Genomic DNA, 9,221 nt, shown 5'->3' on the forward strand with positions numbered 1-9,221 from the left:
TTGAAGGCTTTTAGTTTATATAACTTAAAATCCTAGATTGAAAACGGAATTGGTAAACATAAACCAAATATATTGATAAAGGTAAAGATAGCTAGAGACGGAGAAAAAGTTGATAAAGATTTAGTTTTTAAAAGGGAGGAAAATGAAGGGAAGGATAATAAGATTATTGGAATAAAAAGACGTAAATAAAAGTAGAGAGTAATTAAACTTGAAAATAGAATAATTAGAAGAGAACATTTTTTTTTTCAGAAGAAAGAAGTTGAATTATAACTCACTTAGGTGAAAAGCCTATAAAAGGTGGTAATCCTCCAAGAGATAAAATATTTAAAGGTAGAAGAAGATTAATAATAGTATTATTTTTATTTTTATTTATTAAATCAGAGATTGAATAGGCTTGGGTTGAATAAAGAAGAATAATAGCAGATCCTGAAATAAAAGAATAAAATAGAAAATATGTTAATCATATTATGTCATTAATAGTTATAGCAATAAGTATCCAAGATATATGGTTAATAGAAGAAAAAGCTATAAGTTTACGTAGTTTTGTAATGTTTAATCCTCCTAGGGCTCCAATGAGAGAAGAGAGAATAGCTGTAATAGTAATTGAAAAAATAAGGTTAGAAGAATATGTTAAATAGGAAATTAAAAATATTGGAGCTAATTTTTGAATTGTTAAAAGAATAAAAGCTTGAGGTCAAGTTAAACCTTCAATAACTTGGGGAAACCAGAAATGTAATGGGGGTGCACATAATTTTAAGAGTAAAGATAAAGTAATTAAAATATAGGAAAAATCATTTGAATATATATGAATAGATCTAGATATAATCAAAATCGTTGATGCTAGAGCTTGAATTAGGAAATATTTAATTGCAGCTTCTGTTGAATAAGGACATAATTTAATTGCAATTAAAGGAATAAATGAAAGTAGATTTAATTCAAGTCCAATTCAAGCTCCAAATCAAGAAGAAGAACAAATCGATAAGGAAGTACCGGTTAATAAGGTACAAAAGAATAAAAAATAAGAAATTGGAAAGGTCATTAAAAAGAGAAAGGTTGGACTTTCATTTACGGGGTATGAGCATATTAGCTTAGTTAGCTTATCTTTAAGATGTTATTTGTTGATGTATAGGGCACATGAAGTTTTAATCTTTAAGGGAGTGGTGTAAATCCACTATAAATAATATAGGTATAAGAAATAAATTATTAGCTCTATCAAAGCTATCCTTTTAAATCAGGCACTATATTATTAAAAAAAATAAATTAAAAGTAAAAAAGTTATTTAAAGAAATTAGATAAGAAAAAAAAAGAAAAAAAAGCAGTAATTAAATTTGGTCAATATGATCTAACGAAATTTAAATATATATATATATATATATATATATATATATATATATATATATATATATATATATATATATATATATATATATATATATATATATATATATATATATATATATATATATATATATATATATATATATATATATATATATATATATATATATATATATATATATATATATATATATATATATATATATATATATATATATATATATATATATATATATATATATATATATATATATATATATATATATATATACATAATGTAATTAAATTGAATATAGTTTCTAAAGTTATGTATTATATATTATTCAGTGATTTACGAAAAAAAAAACGCTAAAACGGATGCAAACCAACCAATATGAAGAAATAGAATAATATTAATAAAAAGATATATTTTGAGTGTTTTTGAGCTTGTTACCTACAAAAAAATGCGAAAATGGATGGAAAGCACTCTATATTGGGAAACAAAAGAACATTACGAGAAACGTGTATAATGAGTGTTTTATAGTTTTAAAAGAACCACAAGGCAATAAACGAAAAAAAAAACTCGTGTATTTAGAGAAATTTCTTACATACCAAAATGATGAAATGCATGAATAACACTTTTAATCCATAAACAGAACTACCTTACCAAATTGTGTATTTTGAGTGTTTTTCACATTCTTAGTTACGAAAATGCCAAATTACATGCGAAACTACCTTCATGTGGGAAAAAAAAAATGACATTACCCAAAAAGTGTCTTTTTAGTGTTTATGAGCGTGATATGCAACAAAGCACTAAAAAGCAGAACAATCACATTACATGGGAATAAAAACAACTTTTACGAAGAAGTTGCCTTTAAGTGTTTTTTAACTCCTTACATACCAAATCGCTAAAACGCATGCAAAACACCCTTTATGGAGAAACAGAATAACATTACCAGAAACATGTATTTTGAGTGTCTTTGATCATGTAACCTATAAAAACGCTTAAATACATGTAAAGAACCCAATTTTTGTATAACAAAAGGACATTATGAAAATCGTGTATTATGAGTGTTTTTAAGTTCCTTAAGTACCAAAAAGCTAAAACCCACAAATAACACTCTTTATAGAAAGAAAAAAAAATTTGTTATTCATCTTCTTAGGTACCGAGATGCAAAACTCTGGCAAAATTCATGGAAATTTTGAAAAAAAAAATCATTATAAAAAAAATTAGCTTTTTTCCGGAGTTATGTACAAACCCTGAAGTGCATGCAAATCCACCTATATGGGGAAATTACACGACTTTACTAGAAACCTGTCTTTTGAGTGTTTTTTTTCAGCAATTTCAACAATATTACTGAAAACGTGTCTTTTGAGTGATTTACGTAGAAAAACGCTAAAACGGATGTAAACCAATATGAAGAAATAGAATAACATTACCAAAAAGATATATTTTGATGTGTTCTTGAGCTTGTTACCTACAAAAAATGCAAAAATGGATGGAAAGCACTTTATATTGGCAAAGAAAAGGACATTACGAGAAACGTGTATGAGTGTTTTATAGTTTGACAAGAACCAGAAGGTAAAAAACTCAAAAACTCGTGTACATAAAGAAGTTTCTTACATACCAAAAAGCTGAAACTCATGAATAACACTTTTAATTTTGAAACAGAAATACCTTACCAAATGTGTGTATTAGAAAAGTATCTTACATACCAAAATGCCGAAACTCATGAATAACACTTTTAATTAAGAAATAGAACAACCTTACTAAATGCCTGTGTTTTGAGTTTTTTTCACATTCTTAGTTACCAAAACCCCAAATTCCATGCAAAACTAGCTTTATGTGGGAAAAAAAATGATATTACCAGAAAAGTGTGTTTTGAGTGTTTTTGAGCATGTTAGGGAATAAAGCACTAAAAAGCAGGGCAATCACATTACATGGAAATAAAAACTACTTTTACCAAGAACTTGCCTTTAAGTGTTTTTGAGCTCATTACATACCAAAACGCTAAGCAGCATGCAAAACACCTTTTATGGAGAAACAGAATAAAATTACCAAAAACATATATTTTGAGTGTTTTTGATCATGTTATCTACAAAAACGCTTAAATACATGCAAAGAACCTTATGTTTGCGAAACGAGAGGACATTACGAGAAATATGTATTATAAGTGTTTTTAAGTTCCTTAAATACCAAAAAGCTAAAACCCACAAATAGAAAAAAAAAATAAATAAATAACTAAAAAAATAAGTTTTTTTTTTTTGTTATGCATCTACATAGGTATAAAGATAAAGGATTTTTTTTTTTTTTTTTTGTTATTCATCTTCATAGGTACCGAGATGCAAAAATTCAGGGAAATTTCAGGGCTATTATATGATAAAAGAAAATTATCAAAAAAGTTAATTTTAGCTTTTTTTTCGGACTGTTATGTACCAAACCCTAAAGTGCATCCAAAGACTCCTATATGAGGAAATTAAACGACCTTACCAGAAATCTGTTTTTTGAGTGTTTTTCAGCATGTTAGGCACCAAAACGATAAATAATAAGGAACTCACTCTATATGAGAATCCAAAAAAAAAATAAATAAAAATTTCCTGAAAACGTGTTTTTTTCTGTTTTACGTAGAAAAACGCTAAAACTTATGCAAACCAACCAATATCAAGAAATAGAAAAACATTACCAAAAAGATATATTTTGAGTGTTTTTGAGCTTGTTACCTACAAAAAACGCGAAAATTGATGCAAAGTACTCTCTATTAGAAAACAAAAGGACTTTGCAAGAAAAGTGTATAATGAGTTTTTTTTTATAGTTCAAAAGAACAAAAAGGCAAAAAAACACAAAAACTCGTGTATATGGAGAAGGTTCCTAGATACCAAAATGCTGAAAGTCATGAATAACACTCTTAATTGAGAAACAGAACAACCTTGCTAAATGCGTGTATTTTGAGTGCTTTTCACATTCTTAGTTACCAAAACCCCAAATTGCCTGCGAAACCACCTTTATGTGAGAAAAAAATGACATTACCAGAAAAGTGTTTTTTAAGTGTTTTTGAGCGTGATAGGCAATAAAGCACTAAAAAGCAGGGCAATCATATTACATTGGAATAACACCAATTTATACCAAAAACTTGCCTTTAAGTGTTTTTGAGCTCCTTATATACCAAACCGCTAAAACGCATGCAAAACAAACTTTATGGAGAAACAGAATAATATTACCAAAAACATGTATTTTGAGTGTTTTTGATCATTTTATCTATAAAAACGCTTAAATACATGCAAAGAACATTATGTTTGGGAAACAAAAGGACATTACGAGAAACGTGTATTATGAGTGTTTTTTTTTAAGTTCCTTAAGTACCAAAATGCTAAAACCAACAAATAACACTCTATATTTAGAAAATAAAAAATAAAACTAAAAAAACTAGGATTTTTTTTTTTTTTGTTATTCATCTTCATAGCTACCGAGATGCCAAAATTCTGGGAAAATTCAGGGCAATCATATGATAAAAGAATTTTATCAAAATAGTTAATTTCAGCTTTATTTTTTTCGGACTGTTATGTACCAAACCCTAAAGTGCATGCAAAGCCTCCTATATGAGGAAATTAAACGACCTTACCAGAAATCTGTGTTTTGAGTGTTTTTAGCATTTTAGGCACCAAAACGATAAATAAAAAGGAACTCACTCTATATGGGAATCCAAAACAAAGTTACTGAAAACGTGTCTTCTAAGTGTTTTACGTAGAAAAACGCTAAAACGGATGCAAAGCAACCAATATCAAGAAATAGAAAAACGTTACTAAAAAGATATATTTTGAGTGTTTTTGAGCTTGTTACCTACAAAAAACGCGAAAATTGATGCAAAGCACTCTATATTGAGAAACAAAAGGACATAGCACGAAAAGTGTATAATGAGTGTTTTATAGTTCAAAAAAACCACAAGGCAAAAAACGCAAAATCTCGTGTATATGGAGAGGTTTCCTAGATACAAAAATGCTAACTCATGTATAACACTCCTAATTGAGAAACAGAACAACCTTAATAAATGCGTGTATTTTGAGTGCTTTTCACATTCTTAGTTACCAAAACCCCAAATTGCATGCGAAAATAGATTTGTGGGAAAAAAAAAAAAAGACTTTACCAGAAAAGTGTCTTTTGAGTGTTTTTGAGCGTGATAGGCAATAAAGCACAAAAAGGAGGGCAATCACATTACATTGGAGGAAAACGAATTTTTACCAAGAACTTGCCTATAAGTGTTTTTGAGTTGCTTATATACCAAAACACTAAAACGCATGCAAAACACTCTTTATGGTGAAAGAGAATAACTTTATCAAAAACATGTATTTTGAGTGTTTTTGATCATGTTACCAATAAAAAAGTTTAAATACATGCAAAGAACAGTATTTTTGGGAAACGAAAGGAGATTACGAGAAACGTGTATTTTGAGTGTTTTAAGTTCATTAATTACGAAAAAGCTAAAAGACACAAATAGCACTTTTTATTGAGAAACAATAAATAAAAAAAGAAAAAATACAATTTTTTTTTTCTTATTCATCTTCACAGGTACCGAGATGCCAAAATTCGGGCAAAATTCAGGAAATTATTTGAAATAAGAACATTATCAAAAAAGTTAAATTTAGCTTTTTTTTCGGACTGTTATGTACCAAACCCCCTAAAGTGCATGCAAAGCAACCTATATGGGGAAATTAAACGTCTTTGCCAGAAAACGGTCTTATGAGTGTTTTTCAGCATGTTAGGAACCAACACGATAAATAACATGAAAGTCAATCTATATGGGAATCCAAAACAAAATTACTAAAAACGTGTCTTTTCGGTGTTTTACGTAGAAAAACGCTAAAACGGATGCAAACCAACCAATATGAAAAAAAAAATAAAATAACTTTACCAAAAAAGTATATTTTGAGTGTTTTTGAAATTGTTACCTACAAAAAACGCGAAAATGGATGGAAAGCACTCTATATTGGGAAGCAAAAGGACATTACGAGAAACGTGTATAATAAGTGTTTTATAGTTTCACAAGAACTACAAGGCAAAAAACGCAAAAACTCGTGTATATAGAGAAGTTTCTTACATTCTGAAATGCTGAAACTCTGGAACAACACTCTTAATTGAGAAACAGAACAATCTTACAAAATCCATTTAACCAAATAGGGTACTTGGAATGTATTTTGACGTTTTTCACGTAGCAGCCTCAAAAACAATAAAAAAACACTTGTTTTTGGTAACGTTATTCTGTTTCTCCATCAAGGGTGTTTTGCATGCGTTTTAGCGTTCTGATACATAAGTTGATAAAAAATACTGAAAAGAGACATTTTTGTTAATGTTTTGTTTTCCATTACAGTGTGATTTCCATGCTTTTCATCGTTTTGGAGCTAGAACACTCATAAACACTCAAAAGACACCTTTCTGGAAAACTCGTTTCCTTTCGCATGCTTTGCATGTGTACCTAACAATGAGAAATACACTCCAATTACAAGTTTTTGGTAATGTTATTGTGTTTCCATGAAGATTTTTGTTTTTTTTTTTGCATCCGGCTTAGGTTTTTGGTATGTAATAAGCTCAAAAACACTTAAAAGACCCGTTTTCCTTAGTGTTGTTTTGTTGTTCAAATCAAGTGATTTCCAAGCTTTATATCGGTTTAGTATCTAAACACTCAAAAGACAAGTTTCTGGAAACATCGTTTCATTTCCTCATAAAGATTACTTTGCATGCATTTTTGCGTTTTCTATGTAACAAGCTGATAAACACATAAAATACTTGTTTTTTGGCAATTTTATTCTGTTTCTCCATAAAGAATGTTTTGCAAGTGTATTAGCGTTTTGGTACGTAAGAAGCTCAAAAAGATTGAAAAGACATGTTTTTCATAATGTTTTTTATTCCCATATGGTGATCTTTCCATGCTTTTTAGCATTCTGATACCTAGCAGTTTTATAAACATTCAAAAGACACGCTTCATTAAATTTAGTTTTGTTTGTTAGTTAGTGGGCTTCCATACATTTTGGCTTTTTGGCACCTAACAATATGAATAAAACACTCAAAATACACGTTTTTGGTAATGTTGTTATGTTTATCCATACAGAGTGCTATTCATGCGTTTTCACATTTTGCTACCTAAGAAGCTCAAATTTACTTATAATACACGTTTCTCGTAATGTCTTTTTCTTTCTTCATATAGAATACTTTCCATACATTATGGCGTTTTTCTACCTAACAAGCTCAAAAACTCTCAAACGATTTATTTTTGGTGATATTATTCTGTTTTTCCATAAAGGGTGCTTTTCATGCATTTTACCTTCTTGGTACGTAAGAAGCTGAAGAAAAAAAAAACTCAAAAGACACGTTTTTGGCAAAGTAGTTTTTTTTATTTTTTTTTATTTCCATGTATATGTGTATATGAACTTGTTAACAACAAAACAGTAAAAAGCATGAAAACTTCCCTATACTGGAAAAGCAAAAACAACATTCCCCCCCAAAAACGTATTTTTTGGGTATTTTTCAGCTACTAACGTACAAAAACGCTAAAATGCTTGCAAAAATCCCTTCATGGAAAAAACAAATAACATTACCAGAAACTAGTATTTCTTTTTATTTCTTAAGCTTGTCACGTACAAAAGCGCTAAAATGCATGCAAAGTACACTATATATGGATACGAAAGTACATTACGAGAAACGTGTAGTACGAGTGTTTTCAACTTATTAGGTACCAAAACGCTAAAGCGAATGAATAGCACTCTATATGGAGAAACAAAAACGCTAAAATGCATGCAAAGCATCATATATGAGGGAAAATACGACACTTCTAGAAACGTGTCTTTTCAGTGTTTGTAAGCAAGCGTATTAGGTACCAAAACGCTAAAAAGCAAGGAAAGAACCATACATGGGAAAACAAAACATTACAAAAAAGTCTTTTCATTGTTTAGAGCTACTTACATACTAAAACGCAAAGGCGCATGCAAAACACCTTTTATGGAGAAACGGGAAAACGTGTATTTTTAATGTTTTGAGCTAATTACGTAAAAAATTGTCAAAATTCATGTAAAGTTCCCAATATGGGGAAACGAAAAGACATTACGAGAAACGTATATTGTAAGTGTTTTAGACATTATTAGGTTGAAAAAAATATCTAACAAGCTGGAAAACGCTCAAATCACACTTTTTTTTTTGTAATAAATCCCCATAAAACGTGTTTTCCACGCGGTTTAGCGTTTTGGTACATAAGAAGCTCAAAAACACTCAAAAAATATCTTTCTGGTAATGTCGCTCCGTGCTTTGCATGCATTTTGCAGTTTTGGTAGATAAGAAGCTCAAAAACACTCAATAAACACGTTTTATAGAATGTTTTCTGTTTCTCTATAAACGAAGAAGCTGAAAAACACTAAAAATACATGTTTTTGGTTATATTGTTTGCTTTTCCAATATAGAGTTGTTTTTGGTAATCTCGTTCGGCTACTAAAATGGTGATTTCATTCATTTTGCAGTTTTAATAGCTAAGAAGCTCAACAACACTCAATATGGTCTTTTTTTTTGCATTTTTTTTTCTTTCTCCATGAAGGATTTTTTGTATGCACTTTTAGCGTTTTGGTAAATAACAAGCTCAAAACACTTATAATACACGTTTTAGATAATGTTCTGATTTTTATATGCAGAGTGTTTTGTATGCATTTTGGCGTTTTGGCACTTAACATAATTACGAGTATAATGTTGTTTTGTTTCTCCATATAGATTCCTATTCATGTGTTTTAGCGTTTTGGTACATAAGAAGCTAAAAAAAAACTCTCATAATACACGTTTCTGTTAATATTGTTTCCTTTAGACATATCAAATCATTCATTTTGGCGTTTTAATACCTAAACCTAACAATCTGGAAAACACACAAATCATA

The sequence above is a fragment of the Scylla paramamosain genome, chromosome 4 (genome assembly GCF_035594125.1).
Source record: "Scylla paramamosain isolate STU-SP2022 chromosome 4, ASM3559412v1, whole genome shotgun sequence".
Classification (NCBI taxonomy): domain Eukaryota; kingdom Metazoa; phylum Arthropoda; class Malacostraca; order Decapoda; family Portunidae; genus Scylla; species Scylla paramamosain.